The sequence below is a fragment of the Erpetoichthys calabaricus genome, chromosome 16, assembly GCF_900747795.2.
Source record: "Erpetoichthys calabaricus chromosome 16, fErpCal1.3, whole genome shotgun sequence".
NCBI classification, from domain to species: Eukaryota; Metazoa; Chordata; class Cladistia; order Polypteriformes; family Polypteridae; genus Erpetoichthys; species Erpetoichthys calabaricus.
Window position 1 is genome coordinate 27447107 of NC_041409.2, and position 22069 is coordinate 27469175.

The window sequence follows — 22069 nt, forward strand, 5'->3', positions numbered from 1 at the left end:
TAAATGAAAATTTTAAAGTTCAAGTATGAAAACCCCCAAAACATGACTGACTGCCATACCCTGATATACAGGGACTAAGCAGGTAAAGTGCCTTAGTTTAAATGAAAATGGTTTTAATTGTCTGAAGACTAGTGATTTAAATGAAATGTATGGTTGATGATGGCACATAAAACCCAATGTGTTAAAAATGTGTCTTATCAGCAACCAAGAGAGGACAGCAAGATGCCACTCTTGTTTCCTTTGTTATCTTTTGTTTATGCTATACAATATCTCCTGGTTAATTTATTAAAAGTAAACTGGTGTGAGTGGGGGTGCAGGGTCTTTGGTTAAAATTCTGTTCTGAGCCCTGTAGTCTACACTTTCCCCCTGGGCCTGTGTGGATTTTCTGTGGGCACTCCAGTCTACTCCCACAGTCCAAAGCAGCATATTTTAGATTGACTGGAATTTCTAGATTGGTGAGGATTTATTTCCAGTAAGAAGAATGGATCTGGCCCCTACATCCCTGTACTAACCTACCTGAGTTCAGATGAATTAGTGAATTGATAAAGCGAAAAATATGGACATTACGTATGGAGAATATGCTCCTCGATACAAACCTTCTTTTAAGAGAGCCCAATGAAGATATGGGTTGCATCTTCTAATACCTTTTTGCTGCGGGTCTGACTTCAGCTGAAATCACTCCAGAGACACCAGTCATTTGATGAACGAACAAATCCAAGACATATTATATGATTCAAAATGTAATAAACTGCTTTTGGTCACGGTATAAATCAATCATTTTTGTCAAGCAGCATTTTACAAAACTGCAAGTCATAAATGTTATGATTTGGAGTTTCCTTCAAGATAATAGGTGAGAGGAAACTGGCAAAACAGATATAAATATCACAAAAATATAAAAGACCCTAAAACAGAGGGATAACTGTAAACCCTCGGTTTGTATAAAAGGGCAAATAAATTCTTAACTTATAAAAACGCCATCTGTCAAAAACAGAAAACCACAAAGAAGACATCAAACGAGCAAAAAGATCCAAGTACATTGGAGTTGCCTAAAAAGCAATCCTAAGCAAAGAAGTCATGATAAGAAAACCCAAAAAATCAGAGTCCTTAAAACAGAACACAATAAATTAAGAAAAACGGAAAATCCAACACAGAAAACACAATACTCACAAAACCTCCTAATGACGAATGATTCCTAACACCTGAGCCTTCTCAGGCAATCTAAACAGCCTGAGAAAAGGCTCTGGATTGATGACATTAGGGTGACTCTGCCTCTTGCTGTTATGAACTAAAGCCTCCATGACTAGAAAAAAGTGGTGAAGGCTTCACTTGCCAGGACCCACCTCATCCACCTGCCTGGAAAAAGGCTCACTCAGATGGGATAACTCCCCACTTCAATGGCCTGCCTCTAGTTTTGCAGGCCTAAAAGAATGGAGCCCAAATAGAAAATGGAAAAGTCTTGAATATCACAAAAGCCTCAACAGAGTAGGGTAACTGCAAAGCAAACCTCAACTGGTGCACAAATGGGCTAACAAAAAAAGTTTATAAAAAGGAAAGGTTTTATTTTTAAAAATTCATAAATACAAGGAAAAGCTTAGAAGAACATTAAAATGGTGCAAGAAGTTGCCTAAAAGGCAATCCACAGAAAACAAATCCCTAAACAGTCTGATAATAAAAATCCTTAAAACAAGAGCAATAATCATCACAAAAACAAATCCAACCATGAATAAAAATACTTGCAATTCACAATACCAAATGATTCCCACTTGGACTGCCTGTCTCCATTGTCTTTATAGGGTTGGTGGAATTTCCTCAATGGAGGATGACACGTGACCCAGCTCTTTGGGACTCTACCTACAAGGAACATAGAACATACATTTAAGGAGACAGTATGGATGTTCACATCCCGTGTCAACCCTGTGTGGAGTTTGCATATTTTCCTGATGTTTCCATGGATTTCCTCCAGGTGCTCTGGTTTCCTCCTGCGGTCCAAAGCCATGTAGGGCAGGTGAATTGACGACACTAAGTTGGCCCTACAGAGTGTTTGTGTGTGTGTGTGTGTGGGGATGTTGTCCAGGGCTTGATCCTGCCTTATGCCCTATACTAGCTGAAAATAAAATGTATTATTATTATTATTAGCACTCCAGCCCTTATCCCTGGTCTGGATTGAGTGAGTTGGAAAATCACACATAACAACTTAGAAACAAAAAAAATAGATAAAAGCCATATACACATGTAATACCCTACCACTAAGGGCTCCACCTGCAAAGAACAAGGAACATAACTACATTTAAGGGGACAGAACCCAATTAGAAAATCAGATGAAATCAACAAAAATAATGTACATATGAAAATTAATAATAATAAAAAAAGTTAACATAAGCAACCATATAACATAAAACACATAACTGTGAATGGATACACAACAAGAAATTCTCCCATAGCTCACTTTGCCCTAGCTGGAGTTTACTGTACTCCTTCAGCAATATTGGAGACTCTTTTAAAAGTCATATTTTTTACAAAAAGTTGTAGATATCCAAATGTGTTGGACTGTAAGCCACAAATTCTTACTACTTTCCTTTTTAATATCATTGGACGCATATTGCTATGATTTTAGATTGAAATTTGTTGTGTTTTATTCTGCAGTTTACCTTCTTTGTGTGTCGACTTAACTGGACGACATACTGTATGCTGAAACTCAGTGAATTGCTCTGAGCTGCTACTCAGTGGAAGGTGCTGTACAGAAAGGAATTCAACAAGTCAATTAACCTGCAAGGGCTTCAATGGCAACAAATATATGAATGAAATTGAACCAAATCTTTGACGTAGAGCACTTCAGGGTGGAGTTTGTCAAGGCACTATATAGAAATAAGTTTGTTGGTTAAATTTTATTTTAAATATCTCACGTTTTTGCATAGTGTAAATATGGTACCACGTTTCTTCTGCAAAGAAGCGGTGCCTTCTAACTTTTTTAAGGAGGAATGACAACAAAACCTGAGACAGTAAAAAAAACCCTACTGTATTCTGCCCTTTGCAAAGAACTACTCCAGTCAGTTTAAGAGAAGCACAAGGACAAAGTAAATGTTGTATAATGTCATACCAACCATAAAATTGCTGTGATAAAATACTTGGGGTATTTTAATTTTTCCCCAGGAAAGTTTAATTAAAAGATATGATCTTTATTTTAAGCCCCGGTACACTTTTTCCTTCAATAGGTCAGTAGGTTATCTTTTATAACGGTTGCTGAAGAAACAGGGCATGGAAAAAGGCCACCAAGTGAAAATAACCTTTATATTTATATTTATATTTTATAAAAAGAAAAATAAATCAAAATAAAATAAAGTTGGAAAGTTTATTAATTATATAATGCTGGATTTACCAGACAGGTCAGTTACATACAGTAAGCAACAAGCTACATAAAAAATGCTTTGAGCAGCACAAAAGTTTGTAATTTATTTTTTTTTTTTGTAAATTCTAAATAATTTTGCAAATTGGGTAGGATCAGGTTCACTATGATATTTCACTAGAAGTACTGTATGTTTTGTAAAATGTTGCTGCATCAGACATAAAAATGAAAATCATTGTAAAGATACTGTATAGAAGTTTTGGATGAAAGTCATGTGCTTTACAACGGGGTCTCTGTTTAATCTAGCATGAGTTTAAATTGGGTAATTTCTATAATCAGTTTATTTATTTACAATTTATGTGTGTTGATATTAAATATTTACAACTAAAATACACTTTCTGTAAAATCCAGAAAAAAAAAATAAAATACAAATTTAAGAAAGCCAAGCAAAGGACTAACTCACTTGGAATTGCCCACAAACATGAAGAGACTGCAAAATGATGGCTTCTCCTTATCTAATGATAGACATGTAATTCGTTCATCCATCCATCTTCTTAACATTGCCTTCCAGTTGTGAGTCAGGCGATACACACATCTGCATTGACAGAGGAAATGTGAAAGTGAATATTTCCCTTGCTTTGACCCAAAATCCCTCTGAACGTGCTTCCCAAACATGACACGTGCTGCAGATTTCAAACCACTTATAAAAGAAAAGTGTTTTCAGTCTTCACTTACCATCATTATGTTTCAATTTCAAATCAAATCATCCCCAAACATGCCTGTATTAATGATTTTCAAACGTTCTGGCTAAAATGTGAACTCTTTGCATAAACATATTTGAAAATGATGTTTGCTGAGTATCTGCTTGTTGGGAAATAATGCTGTTTTTTAATGATGCCTTTAAATGCATTTAATTGAGTTTGTATTCATTCTATTATGTGAAACTTTATTATTTAGTTCTGTTGTTTGCATTGTTTTGTTTGACTTGAACCTGTTTATCAAGGTTCAAGATGATCACTGCATCGTGATGCTTAATAAAGGATGTGGTCACGTGTTAACATGGGATGTCATGATTACTGTTTTTCCTACATAATGAATCATGAGGACATGGTTATGAATATCAGTTGTTCTCCTTTCGTTGGAAAAGCCAGACTTTATTATTTTGTATTTTCTTCCTGCTCTTGCTTCTTGTTTTTCTTGTGTATTGTGTGTCACACGTGTGCCTGGGAGACAATTTAGAGCTTGTCAACTTGTAATTGCACCCTGAGCCAGTAGATGGCACTGCCTTGCAAGATTTCTCCTATCCTCACCTCTTCAGTTCTGGCGACCAATATAGCGAGGGCATATGACTTCACTTGTGGTCCTGGGGCTCCTGGACCTGCCTCTTCTGCCTCACCACATTCATAACCGGCACTTTCTCCATCTTTCTCCAGTCTAGAGATAAACTTACATCTTTGAAGGTGTTACTTGTAACACATGTCAACTCGTATTTGTTGTTTTGTTCTATAATATACAGGGTTTGCCTGAGGGTGACTCAACCCTTTATCTTTATTCTGTATTTTATTTGCACATGCTTTCAACACTCTTAATCCTAGTAGAGTAAGATTTTTTGTGCTCTTTAGAACCTAGTTGCTATAAACAGGCACTCGTTTATATGGAAGTTGTACAGGACTAAATGAGTGACAGTAACCTTTGCAAGCCCAGCCATAAGAAATTTGTATTCTAGTTGTTGTTGTCAGTGATTCATGGTGTTGTGAACATCTAAGACAGGGGTCAGCAACCTACAGCATGCCTGCCAAGTGTGGCATGCAGAAAGATTTTCAATGGCCCTCTGACTGAATTGAAATATAGTAAAAAAAACTATAGTTTAATTACACTACACGCGTTGGTGCCTTCATCTACATTTTGTGAATGAGACTCACATGTAAATGGAAACCATGTGTTCAGTGCAGGCCATGGTACGTTTAAACAACCCTTTTTTATTATATGTTAATCACAGCGCATGCGTTTGCACTCCGCGTCCCCACTTACAGTTTGCGCATGCAACTTAAATGTAAAGTAAAACCATGTGTTCAGTGCAGGCTGTGGTACGTTAAAACAAATTTCTTGTTATTATTAAGCAATATAATGCCCTAAAATGACTCATAAAAGGCAAAAACTTGATGTTTGCTCTTTTCAAGACTCTTAGATGAATGAATATGGATTTGCACAACAAAAGGATTGCGCTGTGTGTGCGTTATGCTGTGAAAGTGTTGTGTGTTCTACGTCAAGTGTACAAAGATATTATCAAACTAAACATCAGTCCACGTTTAAAAACACTGATGAGAAAAGTGAAGCTATAAAAAGAGTCATTTCTGGCTTTAAACTTATTTTAGTCAAATAATTGGAACCAAAAATAAAGCCACCAAATGTAGTTATACAATTGCTTCACATTAATGGATTAATAGCTCTGATCACTAATAAAGAATGATAAATCATATTAGAATTCTAGGTAATTTTTTCTTATTCAAACTATGTATTTTGTATTGAAAAACAAATGTAATTTATAATTTGTAATACAATTTTTAATAAATGTGTTGAAAATTAAAATTTGACAAAACACTCTTCACATACTGTATGATTCTATGTATTTTAAAATACTGAATGACCAATAATATTAGATCTGGTTATAATGGGCTTCAAAAGTATGCCCATTATAACCGGACCAATTTTGATACTACGTATATAATAAAATTGGTAGAATTATGTTGGCACGCGGAATAACATTGTAACATAGGTTCGGCACGACACCGCTGAAACCCTGATCTAAGAAGAAATGAGTGTTCAGTATTTCGAGCAGGAGATTGAATGATGGCTAAAAGGACAGGATGCATATTCAAAAATCAGAAAACTCAAAACAAAACTGAGCCTCAAGAGCAAACTGGAGTGTAGTCAAAACCTAAGAAGATTCAAAACCAGAAGTCCTAACACTACTTTGGATTACTTTACCTCCAACTATCAGTACAAATAATTTTTTTTTTGTAAAATATTAATCATAACTTAATTACCAAATGCTGTGCGGTGCCATCTTTTATAGACAGAGCAAGATGATGGATGCCATCATGTGACCAGCAGTGTCCATAATGATTGTGAACAACGTGGCTGTGACCATCTAAAATGTATCATACAATGGCATTGACCGCCTACAACAAGATAAAAAATAGCATTAAGGTAATATCACCACCATAATGAGAAAACTACACTATATACATAATGACAAAACAATTTGAAGAAAATGGAATGAACTGGAAACCATAACACTAAATTATTACACTTAGTAATTTAGGCTTCATGTACTGGTTTTCTAATGAAGCCTTCCTATCGCTATTACAGTAAAGCCTTGTCAAAAGAGGAGGGCATTTGGTGCTTTCACCATTTTTATAAATTTATGCAGTGGTTAGTGCTGCTGTCTTACTGGGTTTGAATTGGGTGTGTTGTGTCTGTGCATTCTACTAATGTCTGTTTACTGTTTTTTTATGTTTTAAATTATGTTTATTTTACTTTGACTGGCAAACAATAAATTGAAAATATGTGAGCAAGAGTGAGTGGGTGTGTGTGTCAGCCATGCAATTACTGGTGATGTCTTGAGGGCTGAAAAACACATTGCACCCAAAGCTACTCAGATAACCTTCAGCTCCTGACAACCCTGAACTGGATTAGGTGGATTTGAGAGTGTTACTTTACATGTTTTTCTGCCTGGAGGGCTTTGGTTTGTTAGACAGTAAAAGGTGGCAGAGGACAGGGAAAAAGTTCAGTGAGGCCATTGGTGAGAGGAAAACCCATCCGGGCACTTAGAGATGCAATGTAAAGAAATGCGAGAGATGTTCTGAAGGAGCAAAACACAGAGGTACCAATGCAAGAGAAACCTGTAATGTTCCTATAGTATGACAGAGGACAGGAGAAGCATGACCCTCAAACTATAACAGGAAAAGAAATACGAAGGGGTAGGAGAGTACAATTATTGTACGGATGACAGAAGGCAGCATATGGTCTCAGGCCTGGAAAAGTGGAATATTGAGAAATTCCATCCAGATAGATTTTATGCTTAACTTTGGCTATCCATTTGCTCAGAGCATGATATATACACAGGAGACATCTGGTGGAGACATTTGGATATATACAGTCATATGAAAAAGTTTGGGAACCCCTCTTAATTTGTTGGATTTTTATTTCTCATTGGCTGAGCTTTCAAAGTAGCAACTTCCTTTTAATATCTGACATGTCTTATGGAAACAGTAGGATTTCAGCAGTGACATTAAGTGTATTGGATTAACAGAAAATATGTAATATGCATCATAACAAAATTAGACAGGTGCATAAATGTGGGCACTCCCAACAGAGATATGACATCAATACTTAGTTGAGCCTCCTTTTGCAAATCTAACAGCCTCTAGACGCTGTCCTCCTATAGCCTTTGATGTGTGTCTGGATTCTGGATGGAGGTATTTCTGACCATTTTTCCTTACAAAATCTCTCCAGTTCAGTTCAATTTGATGGACAGCTTGCTTCAAATCGTCCCATAGATTGTCGATGATATTCAAGTCAGGGGACTGTGATGGCCATTCCAGAACATTGTACATCTCCCTCTGCATGAATGCCTTTGTAGATTTCAAACTGTGTTTTGGGTCATTGTCTTGTTGGAATATCCAACCCCTGTGTAACTTCAACTTTGTGACTGATGCTTGAACATTATCCTGAAGAATTTGTTGATATTGGGTTGAATTCGTCTGACCCTTGACTTTAACAAGGGCCCCAGTCCCTGAACTAGCCACACAGCCCCACAGCATGATGGAACCTCCACAAAATTTGACAGTAGGTAGCAGGAGTTTTTCTTGGAATGCGGTGTTCTTCTTCCACCATGCAAAGCGCATTTTGTTATGACCAAATGACTCAATTTTTGTCTCATCAGTCCAAAGCAATTTGTTTCAAAATGAATCTGGCTTGTCTAAATGAGCATTTTCATACAGCAAGCGACTCTGTTTGTGGTGTGAGTGCAGAAAGGGCTTCTTTCTCATCACCCTGCCATACAGATGTTCTTTCTGCAAATTGCGCTGAATTGTAGAACGATGTACAGATACACCATCTGCAGCAAGATGTTCTTGCACGTCTTTGGAGGTGATCTGTGGGTTGTCTGTATCCATTCTCACAATCCTGCTCATATGTCGCTCCTGTATTTTTCTTGGCCTGCCAGACCTGCTGGGTTTAACAGCAACTGTGCCTGTGGCCGTCCATTTCCTGATTCCATTCCTTACAGTTGAAACTGACAGTTTAAACCTCTGAGATAGCTTTGTGTAGCCTTCCCCTAAACCATGAGACTGAACAATCTTTGTTTTCAGATCTTTGGAGAGTTGCTTTGAGGATCCCATGCTGTCCCTCTTCAGAGGAGAGTTAAAGGGAAGGAAGCACAACTTGCAATTGACCACCTTAAATACATTTATATCTCATGATTGGACACACCAGTCTATGAAGTTCAAGGCTTAACGAGCTCATCCAACCAAGTAATCAGCATTGAGCAGTGACAGGCATTCAAATCAGCATAATGACAAGGGGACCCACATTTGTGCACAGCCAGTTTTTCACATTTGATTTAATTTCATACAACTAAATACTGCTTCACTAAAAATCTTTGTTCGGAAAACACCCCAGTACTCAGATGTTCCTAGGAAATGAAAGACATACCACTGTTATCTTTTTGGTTGAAAGTAGAGTCAATTATTATGCAGGCTGAAAGGGGTTCACAAACTTTTTCATATGGCTGTATATATATTTTAGTATGTTCTCTTCTAACTACGAGACAATGAAAAAAAAAATATATATATATATATATATATATATATATAAAAATTAAAAATGTGTGTGTGTGTGTATATGGAGAAGTCTGTTCTGCTTACGCTCAACCACAGCCACTAGATGGTGCATGCATGCACTTTTACATTTTTTCCCAGTTTGCATGCACCTCACTACAAAAAACCTTTGTGCTGCAAACACCACCGAGCAACAACGATGTTGTGCCAATGACAGAGACTGAAGAGACACATCAAAACGAAGCAAACACCATGGCTCAGCAACGTGCAAGTGAAACACCTCTGCTACACAGGGCAAGGATTGAAATTTTCACTAAAAACATTGTCTATTTGGAAGGAATTTTCTGAAGACAAACATTAATAGGAGTCATATGTGTCCTCTTCACTGTGTAATTCCTAAATGTTAGCTAATGAATCCTCCAAGTTCACGAATATAGTAAAATCGATAGGGAGTCTTCAGGATGTTTTGTTTTCCCAAAGACCACACGCAGCTTATAAAATATAAAATGCTAACAGTTCTGCCCATAGGCGTAAAACACTGAAGCTAGAAACTTGATCTCAGTTTTAACCGAAATCTTATGATGTGATACAAATTGGTGAAGCAAAGAAATTTGGGTAGAGGCAACCTCTATGAAGTTATCATGGTTTACGTTTTTGTTATGGCAAACTGCTAGAGAGTATGACATGGCAGAAAGGAAAAGAACAATGCAGACATCTGCTGAGTGTAAAACATATTGCTGAGGCCCTTCATAGGTGGAAGACGAAGAACATCACCACACATGCTGAATGTCATACACGGGATACAGAAAGCACATGCAACAAAGAGAGACAAATGCCTGCACAAACTGATGTGCTCCTGCCCTCACACCAAAGTGATCGTTAGGATCACAAAACATAGTGCTACACACCATGATGGCTCCTGAGCATCAAGCAAAACACAGGAGTCCCCTGAGTGACAAACAATGATTTAGAGGTAAGGCTAAATATTGAGTCATTGAGCAGCTGGCTAATACTATGACTCATTTACATGCCACTCATACATCATGATATAAAATGTAAGAATGACCACGGCAGAAAAAGGTATGCTGACAAGTGAGAAGATCGTTGAATCCTCACAAATTATGCCCATATGGAAACATTGCTTTTACATTCTTACATCAATGGTTGGTTGACGAACACTACTTATAAAAGCTACGTCTGCGATGTGCTCACTGAACTGTGGGGCAATAGTTTTTCATAGTGAAACAAAAAAAATGTGTGCCCAAAATGTTTCCTAATATGAGGCAATACTGAAGAATGTTTCAATATATTTGGGGTGATGCATATGCATATTTGATTGTTACATAATCTGTTCATCCATCCATTCACTGACAAAAGTTAATTGGGCCAAATTAGAGTCTCATCAATTATTCTAAACCCCACGTCTGGAGAAAGGTCTAGCTGCAGCTTGCAATAACTATGACATAAATCAGGTAATGCCCACAACATCAGTCACAAAACGCCCTTAGACTCAGATAACCCTCCTACAACCCTAATCTTAACCATAGTGTAATGGGGCCCTAATGTTAATCATAGTCTAATGTGATGGGTGTTACGTGACTGAAGTCGAGGGCGTTTCGTGATATTGGGGCATTACATGACTGACCTCGTAGGTACTGCAGTCTGCAATTACACTCTTTTGCTTGTCTGTGGGATGTATGACGAAAACAGAAGTAAACCCATACAGGCTGAGGGAGAACTTGGCAGAGTCCATGGAGACAGTAAGCTACAAACCAGGCTGGAACTCACATCCAACTGACATGCTGCCACCTTCAACTTGTCTGTCAATTGTAGAGGATATGTTTAAAAAATGTTTAATGTTGCTGTTTTTTTGGGGGGGTGAGGTGGTAATAATGTTGTAATTTCTGTTACATTTGCACATTAAGTCTTGACATAAAAACATTTTTCATATGTACTTGAAAGCCTGACAAGTAAATCATAAGCACATGTGTGATATGGAAGGGCAGCTGACTTAATAAACATAGAAGAAACAGCTGATTTTTTTTCCTTTCTTGAAAAGAATAACTCAAGATTGTGTTTCTCAAGAACCTCTCCTGCCGCCTTTACAAAGAGAGAAAGAAAAGAAGTTTGCATTTTTCATGAGCTCTGTAAGTGGATCCAACGTTAGCAGCAAAATCTTGAAGAAAAAAAAGAAGATGGGATGTTACTGGAGAGGCAGCTGTGTCTGGACTGAATACTTTTTCGCATACCCTAACAGATTCTTTTTTCACTGCAGCTTTTGTTAGTGCTTCAAAAATGCATGCTCCATACACAAGTGACATTTTGTCAAGTCAGGAACTTAACTCCTATGGCTTTTATCTCTGATTAGATATTCATTACTTTATTGTTTAGCTTAACATTTTCCAAACTGATTTGCACAGGCGCTTGTTTGATTTGTCGGATGCTATACCGATGATTTTAGGACACATAAAATGATACAGTTTGTCTATAAATGCACTATTTGTTGAAATATTTAAAAAAAAAATTCTGGTTCACGTCTTTAAGAAAGCAGATTAAGATCCTGGCCTGATCACTGTGTGTGGAGTTGGACCATTTTCTTCATTTTTGGCTAATCTAGTTTTCATCTCATATCACATTCAATTTAAGTTAAATTCTGACTTGAATGTGTGTCCTGTGATGAAGTGGGACCTTTGTTCAGGACTGGTTACTGCCCTTGCATCTAACTGCCACCAAGATAGACACTGATGAATGAATGGATCTGTTGAGATCAGAATGCTATTGCAGCTGCACAAGTCAAACCTTCCAATGAAAGTTTCTCTTTGCTCTTGAGTCTATGATGGTGTGACTGGCTTGAACGTGTCCACTTTTCCAGCAGTTTATTTAGGTCCTTTAGACTAAATTTAAATATTGAAAGTAGTATTTGTGGATTATGTGTTATGCAGTTCATGTTTTTGTAACTCCTAATGTTTATTAACTGTTGTCACATTCAAATATACACAGTGTCAAGCGCGTGTGCATCGGGCATATTGCATGGTTTTGGATCCATCTAAAATATAGAGAAGAATTTGTGTGTGACACAGCCACTGTCGTGGAAAAAAGTTTCCTCTATCTTCAAAGAAGGCAGTCATGGAGCCCAGATGAGAATGCAGAACATTTCTTTATTTGGACAGAGTTATGCATACAATTCTGAGTTCATGGAGTAAGCAATCAATTAAACAATTCATCCATCCATCCATCCATTTTCCAACCTGCTGAATCCGAACACAGGGTCACGGGGGTCTGCTGGAGCCAATCCCAGCCAACACAGGGTGCAAGGCAGGAAACAATCCTGGGCAGGGCGCCAACCCACCACAGTAAACAATTCATCTGCTTTTATATTTTTTTTCTAATTACATCACCTTATCTAATACATCACATGATCTGACTCTTAATATGCAAAACTTTATTACCTCCTCCATTCAACTAATGCCACCAGTATTTTCTGAGTCTTTGTTGATCCTGCTGTTATTCTGAACACCGTTTCATTAACAGGGGTGTTCTGTGGATTGTCCTATTGATCTTAACACCACTTCATAGGAAGGGTGCTTGGAGTTTCCCATCAGTTTATCCCCACTTTCTGGAGAGGTGTTTGATACTCATTTACCTCAACCTTGGAAAAATATGCTGGTATCTTTGTTAAGAGGGCAGAAATCTTTTGTGCTTTCAGCTTTAACTTGCATTTAGTTACATTCAATCCTTTTCCTTGAGTTTAATAAATCATTCTCTTATAGTATCAATTGTGTGATTATTGCGCATATATATATGTAAGAAATTTTTATATACAGTATTAACTAAAGTTTCCATAGTACCAAAGAAATTTTCATTTGCCCTAGAATGAAGGACAACTACTGACATCTCTTCATCTCTCAGTTTGTCAGTCCCACCTCTTCCACTTCCTCCTTTACAAAACCCAACTCCACAGGAAGTTCGGTATCAGTTATGACCAGACCTCCAACCTGCAATGACCACCTCCTGGATGGAAGGCTTTTCTTACACCAGCTGTGAAGAGCCATCACTACGTTGATAGTGACAGTTTGCTTATTTTGGGAAACATTTTGTACTTTTGAACCTGGATATTAAAATGAGGTTAAAATCATGGTTCCCCAACTCTTTATCTGTTTTTTTGTTTTATCATTTATACCAGCTGTTAGGTGACCCCTTAATATTTCAATCCCAACCTCCACCCATCTGTTCATTTACTAAAGTCAGTTTGTCGTAATGGTGATTATGGAAAGCCCTGAACAAACACGAGTATGAAGCAGGGCACACTCAAAACTTTCTGGAGGGTGATGACCTAGCCAAGTGAAAGTTTACTTTCGTCATGATCTGGTATTTGTTCATATATTTTTTCAACTAATCTTTAGTCTCAAAAATATCTGAAACATTGTTTTATTCTTTTTTGTTATCATAAGTTATTACAGTATACAGTATATTCTATCTGTGTTATTATATTTGTTTTCTGATGTTATGGATTTTTAACATTATTAGTATTAAGTTGTGCTTTCCCACAATGCTTATTTTTAGACACTTGTTTTGACAGTTGCTTTGCCCTTGCTAGGCAGGATGACCAGGACTGTAATACATGACATCATTATCGCAACAGTATAAAAGGTCACTTCCTGGTTTGTCAAAGTTTGTGGATACAGCCCAAAATCCCTAGCATTAGTTTTTGTGCATTGTAATTGATTAACGGTTATAAATATTTTTTGTTATTTTGATCTATACCTTTGGCTTGTGTTCTTGGCTCAGTTCTCAGTTCTTGATCTCCCATTTTTTACTTTGGCTAATTTATATGTCTTTTCCCTTCTTCAGATTCTATTATTCGTTCTGACTGCTGCTGTTCAGTGCAGTTTAACTTTTACTTTCAATCTTAAAAATAATGAAGTAACAATGAATACTCACTGCTAAATTTGGTATTATAAGATTAACAAATATAGTAGATCTGTTAGTTATAGAAAACTGTACTACTAACAAATGTACTACAGCAGATTGATCGGATGAAGCAGCCTGCTTTAGTTTAAACAAAGGCATTAAAGAGAGATTCCATAAAATGGTTGACAGTGTGACTATTAATAAGATGGAAAGACTGATATGGGATTATGGAGGATACCTCTTGAGAAGGCATCAGAATGTTAAAAGTACCAGGCATATGATCTGATGGAGGCAATATTATCAGAACTATGACGGCTACACAATATTCCAAAAAACTAAAGTATGTAGGAGGACAATATGCTGTCTTCAAAGCTTTGTCTGCTCCCATGAAATAATTATGGTAGAAAACTGCAAGTAAGAGAAGAACAAAGTAGCAAAATGGACAGTTTCCTTTTCCGGTGTCCTGTTGGTGGTGGCGTGCGCCACCACCATCTACCCAAAGCACCATGATGTTCCAACAATGACGGATGGATTAAAAGCCAGAAGTCTGTATGACCATCAGCATCAAGTGACTCCATGAAAAACCCGAACTACAAAGAGGACTATTTCATTTATGTTAGGTAGAATGCCCAAAGAGGACTGGGCGGTCTCGTGGCCTGGAACCCCTACAGATTTTATTTTTTTCTTCAGCCTTCTGGAGTTTTTTTTTTTTTTTCTGTCCACCCTGGCCATCGGACCTTACTCCTTTCTATGTTAATTGATGTAGTCTTATTTTAATTTCTTATTTTGTCTTTTATTTTTCTTCTCTTCATTATGTAAAGCACTTTGAGCTACTTTTTGTATGAAAATGTGCTATATAAATAAATGTTGTTGTTGTTGTTGTAGCTTCTGCATTATACAGAATAACGGCCATATGGTCATTGTCATATAGATTTCATAAACAGTTTGCATTATGAATGACATATAATAGGAAGTGTGTGACATTATAAAAAGGTTTGTGTCACATGGGACACACTGGAGTTTAGCCTTCATTGCTGCTTATACAGATTCTAGGTTTGTGTGATCTTGAATAGGACTATTCTGGCAATAAAAGAAGAGATGGATATTACAAATAAGGAATGTTTAAGCAACATTTCTTCTTATAAATCTGTGTGCTGCAAACACATTTATTATAGCAATACATAACATTCTGCCTGGTTAAGAAGAGAAATACTGTCTGCAAAGGGCACAGTTTTATAGTGCCTTCTTTCACCTCTTTCTTTTGTTCTGGCACCACAGCTCAAAACTTTCACACCAGAACAAGCTTCTCACTGCCTTAACAAAGTGTTTTGTGGGACAGGTTACACTAATCTGTAGTGACAACACAAAGCCTGTTTTAAAAGAGTCTAGCGTGCACTTTACACTACAAAGAACTGTTCAGTGTAAATGAAGAAAGTAAGTAAATAAAACTGTAAACCACTCTTTATACTATTTTAATTACCATTGCCAGGCATGAGAAAAAAGAATATCAGATAAAATACTTTATCCAGTCTATAACAACAGCTGAGATCCTCTAGTGAGTCTGCCTGCTACAGAAATCTGCTGCTCAACGATTTATGACAGTAAAAATCTTTGTACCACCTTCTCTGTTCCACAAAGAACCCAATCTTCTGTACCCTACCCTGCTGGGCATTAAAGAAGTGGTGGGTTATCCAGGCCTTCTACAATTTCAAAGTAATCCTAAGAAAATTTCAAGAATTGATTAAAAGAAATCTAAACAATCACATCATTTCAACTTAATAAATAAATAAGTGGAAATTGGAGAGATCATTAACTTTAGTGTCTTGTGATTTACTTTGTTTCACAAAGGTAAGCGTTTTTCTTAATCCATTAGGATTTTTCATTTGGCAGTCCCTGAGTAGTACAAACAACATAAATCTGACTCCTTCTGCTAAGTCTAAAGTATCTCCTTTGAAGATCTCCAATTTTTAATTTTATGAGGGCTTCCTTTACTGTAGAGTGATTTGCAATAGATGTGACATTTTTCAAATTACTGCCACTCTTGAATTTCTCCAGTGGCTTTCTAAAATCATTACATTGCTAGCTGAGCTATTCACAAACATTTAAAAATGCTTTAGAGGCTTGTGCAATTAGGCTTGTTTGTACCATACTGTCCTACATGATGCAGGCTGTTGTGAAGTGGACTCATCCACAAGGCCAAAAAGCATGCGAGGCTTCCAATGGGTTAATTGGCCTGGCCAGTCATCATTTTGCCTACCTTGAAAGGGCCTCACCCCAAGGTGCTTAATCCCACAGGATTCACAGGCCCAGAAAGTTGATTTAACCTCAAAAAAACCAATTAAAAAAACACATTTAAATTTCCCAATAATATAACAAAAACTAATAAGAGGAGGGATAACAGTAAACCTTCACCTTGTATAAAATTGGGAAACAAAGAACCTTTATAAACAGAAGATACATTTTACAAAAAAACAAAAGAAAATACAGAGAAATGCTCAAATAAGCAAAAAGAGGCAAAAATGAAATTTCCTGCCCACAGTCCAGGAGAACACAAGGCAAGAATAATAAAAAAAAATACAAAAATTCCAATAAGAAAATAAATAAGAAAACAATAGTCACAAATTCCACTGTAAACTTCCTTCTTTGCAGACCAGGAGTTATGATGTCATGGTGTCCCGCCTTCTTTGCTCCACCCACAAACAACAAGAAAAATAAGAACATTTGATGTGACAGTACACAATACACAAACTTGATGGAAATAACATAAACGCATAAGAAATAATAATACAAAGACAACAAAACCATCAATACATAGATTTACTGTATGTATTAAAAATACTGCAGCCAACTCAGTGTAGACTATCAGCTACATATTTATTTTGATGCTGGCCTGCACACATCCACCATGCAGGTTAAGAACTCCTATTGCAGAGTATAGCCATGTCTTCATAATAATAGGATCTGAAATATTTCGGTGAATGGGTTGGACATTCTTTTAAACTGTGTGTAACAACAGTGGCTAAAACAAAGCATTTTGCAGGATTTTTAATACTACTGTAAGTTGGTATTTTATACTCTGAAATGATCTTCAGTCATTACAGCTCACTTGTGATTTTGATTACTTTCAACCAAATTCAGTATATCAGTAAACTAAGCCGACATGTAAAATGACACTAAAGATTTGTAAACATTTATACATGGTCTTCGAAGAAGGTTCAAAAGTGATGCAGCATTTGCCTCGACTGCTTAATCTACTACTGTTTTGGAACTTAAAAGTATACTCCAACCAAAAATTATACAATTTTGTATGTTATTTACCTCATGGAGGTTGTAGTGATGGCTAGGAAAAATGCTTAGTCTCAAGTTTCTGATAGAGTAGCCATCTATAGTGATTAGCAGTGGACAACAGCAAACAATATCAAAATCATTCATGAGAAATCTTACATTACGTGTATCACATAACCCATCTGTCAAGTCATCCACTCGTATGCGAGCAACGTCCCAAACACACGCTAAAGTGCACCAGGCTGAGTGTGACATGTGTGGCCATACTAAAAGAGAAATGAGAATAAAAGGATTATGGGAGTTATAATAAAGTATAAAATTTGGAAATTTGTGAATTATATGATAATAAGTGAAGTGGTGACTATGACCAAGCATAAGAATGAGGGAACAAACTTTATAATCTTTGCACAAATAAACAAAAAAAGTAAAGTACACATTTTATTTAATATAGGACCTTTCTATAATGAACTCCACTCAAAAAAAACTGTAATTTAATTTTTTTCGCATATTATATATGAGTGTTAGAAAATAAAAAGAGTTGCTCACTCAGTGAGGAGAAGGTGGAGACTGAACTGTGCGACTGACTCAAGTCCAATGCTTTGTTCACTACACTACTGTATTCTGCCTACATAGAGAAGGAATGAACATAAAAAAATACAGTACAAGTCACAACAGAATCGTCTTTCAGAAGGGGTGAAAACCTTACTTTTTAAATAAACATCTGTGGACTGTCATGAAAACAAAACATTTCACATTTAGACTTTAAGTTGGCTGTGGAACTACCATGCAGACACATTCTGAATAAATTGTTGGTGTGACAGAGTTGACTGACTTACACCTACAGAAATGGAAGTATAGTAATCTAAACAAGAATTAATAAAAACATGGATTCATTTTTCTAGGTTAGTTTGAGAGTGGAATAATTGACTGCGGTGGGCTGGCGCCCTGCCCGGGGTTTGTTCCTGCCTTGTGCCCTGTGTTAGCTGGGATTGGCTCCAGCAGACCCCCATGACCCTTTGTTAGGATTGGAAAATGACTGACTGACTTACTGACTAGAATAATTGAGAGTATGAGAGTGGAAGAATGAGTGTGGGTTTGCTTTCCCCATGACAAACTGTGACCACATCTAGCACTGGTTATTGATTCACATTTTTTAGGTGCTTTGCATGACCTATAACATTATTTTTATAGACTACAGTGGACCCTTGACTTACGAACTCAATTCGTTCGCGAGGGCTGGTTGTAACTCAAGTTGGTTGTAAGTCAAGACTATTTTTCCCATAAGAAATAATGTAAATACCCATAATGCGTTCCGAACCTCCCACAGCAACACTTACTTAACCTTTTCATAATAAAAAAGGGTTGTATAATGTGCATAATTTACCAAAACACAAATAATTTTTGTAATGTACTAACCAAAAAGTTATAAAAAGTGCCTAGCCTACCAGAAACAACAATTTCATACTGTACTCACCATTTAATTTGACATCTTTGGGCTGCAGGAAGGGAGGAGGAGGAGAATGAAATGGAAGGTGGTTATTGTTTGGAAGGAGTTTCCTTATACAAATCTTTTCTTTGTAAAATTGTCGAGATGGTGGATTTCGACATGCTGTACATATTAGTGAGATCGGTCACACGAACACCACTCTCATATTTCCACACAATTTCCTTCTTTGTTTCGATTGTGATCGCTTTCTTTACGTTTGTTACCTTCTCTTCCTTCCTTAGCAATTATCGAAATAAATTATATAAATCACTGCACTGACCGAAATTATGTCCACAAACACATGTATCTGGGCTCCGACTGACGCTTACAAACGCTCTCGGCTGTTTGTTTACAATCGAGCAAGCGGATACACGTGACCGCATTCGGGTCGTAACGCAAGACGTTGGTCGTAATTCAAAACAAAAATTTTGGTCGTAAAACAAGTTGTTCGCATGTCAGCCTGGTTGTATATCAAGGGTCGACTGTATATTAATTCATGTTAATATTGCATGCATACGTACATGCTGTTTATGTTTTTACATTTTATTGTTGTACAATATTGAAACAAAGTGGATTAACTTTTTGTAGAATTAAGTGGATAGGACTGACAAACTTTTTTGGACAGAATGGCCTATTCTTGCCTAAATTGCTCTAATGTGCTAATGACTCCCAACTCAATAAATGGATTTGAAAATTGATGAATCGATGGATTATTTTTCAAACTGGTTGTTTTTCTTTACCTGATCTTGCAGTTGTACTTTTTAGAGTATTCTCACTCTGACTTATTTTGGTAAAGCAATTTAAGTCAATAGTCTGTTTCCATTATGTGTATTTGATTTGTGTGCTTGCAGAATGGTACATAATTAAGGTGAATGATGTCTAATTGCAACTATAATACCGAATGTAGAAAATTTCTTTTGTTAAAAACAATTCTCTTTAAATTATCTTTCCATACCTTTAGATCTGGGTTCATTTATTAAATAAAAAAATAATTTATGTATCTTACTTGCTACACAGAACAAGAGAAATTATGTAAAAAATCAAAGCAAGTAAACATATCTTTTCTTCTCAAGATTATCTGAGTGCCTCTTAGGCTAGACAGAGTTTAACTCAAAAAACAGAAATCAGATTTTCTATTAATTCTGAGTGTACAAATAAATCTTGTTAAAGGCTAATACTTTCATTGCCAATTTCCACAGAAAACAAAAAAGCAAAGAAGAAAAAATAAATCAAAAGCACACTGAGCCAGAGATTTGAAAAACATTTCCATTAGAACAGGTGTTGATTCTCTCCTGTGCTTCCATGCAGTAACACCTGCTGCCAGCGGACAGACTATGCCTTCTAGCGACAAATTTTGCTTTCCCTGACATGGATTTCTGATCTGATTTTTACACTGTATACACTGTTGACATAGAGGACCTGGATTTACCTGACAGTTAACACATTTTTGCCATCATTGCTTTGTGCTGCTGGGACTTACATAAGAAGTGTGTCGCTTCTATTCCTCACTCAACTTGACTTTGACTTATGAAGTATTTCTCGGAGAAAGCATGAGGTTATTGAGCTTCAGGCAGCTCATGTGACATACATGTCACTTCTTCAATAAAGCTGTATTAGAGAAAAAGCTTTGCTTACTTGGTCACTAAAATAGTTTTTACAGAATATATACATTCATGTAAATACTGTATGTATATATACATGCTGGTTATGTAAATATATAAGTTCTGAAATGTTATTGTTACATAACATTCAACCAAAGTGGAATAACTTGTTTTTTTGACACCGACCAACAGGAAAGGACTCTTTCATTTCAAAGTGAAAACATCTCTGCAAAGTGGACTGAATTAATTATGATTATAAAACTCAAAATAATTGACTATATTCATACCCTTTAAGCAGATGTACCCCCAGTAGCCATGACAGCCTTAAGTCTGTGCACAGGTGTCTCTCTATCAGCTTTGCATGTCTGGGTGCTGCCATTTTTTTCCATTCCTCTTTACAAAACTACTCAATCTCTGTAATGTCGCATGAAGATTGTGAGTGAACAGTCTTTTTCAAGTCCAGCCACACATTCTCAATTGGACTGAGATCTTTAACTCTGACACGGCCATCCAGGACATTATCATTGTTGTTTTAAGCCATTCCTGCATGGCTTTGGTTATATATTTGGGGTTGTTGTCTTGCTGTAAAACAGATCTTCTTGCAGACTGCATCATGTTTTCTCCACGGATTTCTCTGTATTTTGCTGCATTTATTTTACCCTCTACCCTCACAAGCCTCTAGGACCCACTGCAGAGAAGCATCGCCACAGCATGTTTCTGCCACCACCACAATTAACAATGGGGACGGTGTGTTTTTGATAATGTTCAGTGTTCAAGCATAGTGTTTAGTCTGGAGGCCAAAAACATTCAATTGTGGTCTCATCAGACCATAGAACTTTCTTCCAGTTGACTTCTTAGTCTCCCATGTGCCATGTGGCAAACTCAAGCTGAGATGTCATGTGTGTTTTTTGACACTCTCTCGTAAAGCTGTGGCAAGTGAAGCATCTAGGCAGCAGTTACTCTCTGTACAGTTTTTCCAATCTCATGTGTTCAGAGTTCTCATAGGTCTCTTGGTGGTGTCAGTGGTCCAAGATGTGACTGGCAAACATTGTCTCTTGATGGCCTTGTTCAACCCATGATTCATTTCTTTTGAGGCAAAGTAGCCGACATGATGGTGTTATACGTGGTGGCTGGCTTGTTCGTAAGGTGACTTGCTGACCCCTCAGTTTTTTATATGGCCTGTACTATTCATTCTAACAGCAATCATGTCATTACATGTGCCAGGTGATAGCGGCTACCCACTCAGAGAATGGTGCCTTACATATTTCCTGAAATCCCCAGAGCTTAGAGGAGAAGTGCTCTAATGCTGTGGCTGATCTTGCACTCTTAGTAGTGGAGCACAGCCAGATACCCTTGAATGTAGGCGTCAGGTTCTCAATATGTGAGATAGAAGGCTGCTCTACCAGCCAATGAAGTTCTACAGCATCGTGACTGCATATGTATGAAGTTAATTAGCATGTTCCATATATGGATGTTTCAGGGTGGTGCTCAAGATGCGCTCAGTATGCATATTTACAAGGTGATTCTAATTTATAAATAAATTAGGTAGAAATGTGTGTACTCCATGTTTTATATATCTGATTTTTTTTGGCATACTCAT